Here is a 2,500-nt window from a genome sequence, read left to right as displayed (position 1 = left end):
AAACAGGTAAATACCAACAATAGCCGGCTGTAAACAGGTAAATAACAACAACCGGCCGTAAACAGGCAAATACCAGCAATAGCCGGCTGTAAACAGGTAAATAACAACAACCGGCCGTAAACAGGCAAATACCAGCAATAGCCGGCTGTAAACAGGTAAATACCAGCAATAACTGGCTGTAAACAGGTAAATACCAACAATAGCCGACTGTAAACAGGTAAATACCAACAATAGCCGACTGTAAACAGGTAAATAACAACAATAGCCGACTGTAAACAGGTAAATACCAGCAATAGCCGGCTGTAAACAGGTAAATACCAGCAATAACTGGCTGTAAACAGGTAAATACCAACAATAGCCGACTGTAAACAGGTAAATACCAGCAATAGCCGACTGTAAACAGGTAAATACCAGCAATAGCCGACTGTAAACAGGTAAATACCAACAATAGCCGACTGTAAACAGGTAAATACCAGCAATAGCCGACTGTAAACAGGTAAATACCAGCAATAGCCGACTGTAAACAGGTAAATACCAGCAATAGCCGACTGTAAACAGGTAAATACCAGCAATAGCCGACTGTAAACAGGTAAATACCAACAATAGCCGACTGTAAACAGGTAAATACCAGCAATAGCCGACTGTAAACAGGTAAATACCAGCAATAGCCGACTGTAAACAGGTAAATACCAACAATAGCCAACTGTAAACAGGTAAATACCAGCAATAGCCGACTGTAAACAGGTAAATACCAACAATAGCCGACTGTAAACAGGTAAATACCAGCAATAGCCGACTGTAAACAGGTAAATACCAACAATAGCCGACTGTAAACAGGTAAATACCAGCAATAGCCGACTGTAAACAGGTAAATAACAACAACCGGCCGTAAACAGGCAAATACCAGCAATAGCCGACTGTAAACAGGTAAATACCAACAATAGCCGACTGTAAACAGGTAAATAACAACAATAGCCGACTGTAAACAGGTAACTACCAGCAATAGCCGACTGTAAACAGGTAAATACCAACAATAGCCGACTGTAAACAGGTAAATACCAGCAATAGCTGACTGTAAACAGGTAAATACCAGCAATAGCCGACTGTAAACAGGTAAATACCAACAATAGCCGACTGTAAACAGGTAAATACCAGCAATAGCCGACTGTAAACAGGTAAATAACAACAACCGGCCGTAAACAGGCAAATACCAACAATAGCTGGCTGTAAACAGGTAAATACCAACAATAGCCGACTGTAAACAGGTAAATACCAACAATAGCCGACTGTAAACAGGTAAATACCAGCAATATCCGACTGTAAACAGGTAAATACCAGCAATAGCCGACTGTAAACAGGTAAATACCAACAATAGCCGACTGTAAACAGGTAAATACCAGCAATAGCCGACTGTAAACAGGTAAATACCAACAATAGCCGACTGTAAACAGGTAAATACCAGCAATAGCCGACTGTAAACAGGTAAATACCAACAATAGCCAACTGTAAACAGGTAAATACCAACAATAGCCGACTGTAAACAGGTAAATACCAGCAATAGCCGACTGTAAACAGGTAAATAACAACAACTGGCCGTAAACAGGCAAATACCAGCAATAGCCGACTGTAAACAGGTAAATACCAACAATAGCCGACTGTAAACAGGTAAATACCAGCAATAGCCGACTGTAAACAGGTAAATAACAACAACCGGCCGTAAACAGGCAAATACCAGCAATAGCCGACTGTAAACAGGTAAATACCAACCATAGCCGACTGTAAACAGGTAAATACCAGCAATAGCCGACTGTAAACAGGTAAATACCAACAATAGCCGACTGTAAACAGGTAAATACCAGCAATAGCCGACTGTAAACAGGTAAATAACAACAACCGGCCGTAAACAGGCAAATACCAGCAATAGCCGACTGTAAACAGGTAAATACCAACCATAGCCGACTGTAAACAGGTAAATACCAGCAATAGCCGACTGTAAACAGGTAAATACCAACAATAGCCGACTGTAAACAGGTAAATACCAGCAATAGCCGACTGTAAACAGGTAAATAACAACAACCGGCCGTAAACAGGCAAATACCAGCAATAGCCGACTGTAAACAGGTAAATACCAACAATAGCCGACTGTAAACAGGTAAATACCAGCAATAGCCGACTGTAAACAGGTAAATAACAACAACCGGCCGTAAACAGGCAAATACCAGCAATAGCCGGCTGTAAACAGGTAAATACCAGCAATAACTGGCTGTAAACAGGTAAATACCAACAATAGCCGACTGTAAACAGGTAAATACCAGCAATATCCGACTGTAAACAGGTAAATACCAGCAATAGCCGACTGTAAACAGGTAAATACCAACAATAGCCGACTGTAAACAGGTAAATAACAACAACCGGCCGTAAACAGGCAAATACCAGCAATAGCCGGCTGTGAACAGGTAAATAACAACAACCGGCCGTAAACAGGCAAATACCAGCAATA

The 2,500-nt window shown here is 41.2% G+C and overlaps 1 protein-coding gene across 4 annotated transcripts in view; it reads left to right on the top strand.

Moving 5' to 3' along the window:
- The window catches only part of lrrc2 (leucine rich repeat containing 2), a 10,258-nt gene that overhangs the window by 2,575 nt on the left and 5,183 nt on the right, over window positions 1-2,500 (top strand). The window lies entirely within an intron of this gene.

Source organism: Salarias fasciatus, chromosome 12 (assembly GCF_902148845.1).
Source record: "Salarias fasciatus chromosome 12, fSalaFa1.1, whole genome shotgun sequence".
NCBI lineage: Eukaryota > Metazoa > Chordata > Actinopteri > Blenniiformes > Blenniidae > Salarias > Salarias fasciatus.
The sequence above is the reverse complement of the archived record's forward strand: the minus strand, read 5'-3'. Positions and strand labels throughout refer to the sequence as shown.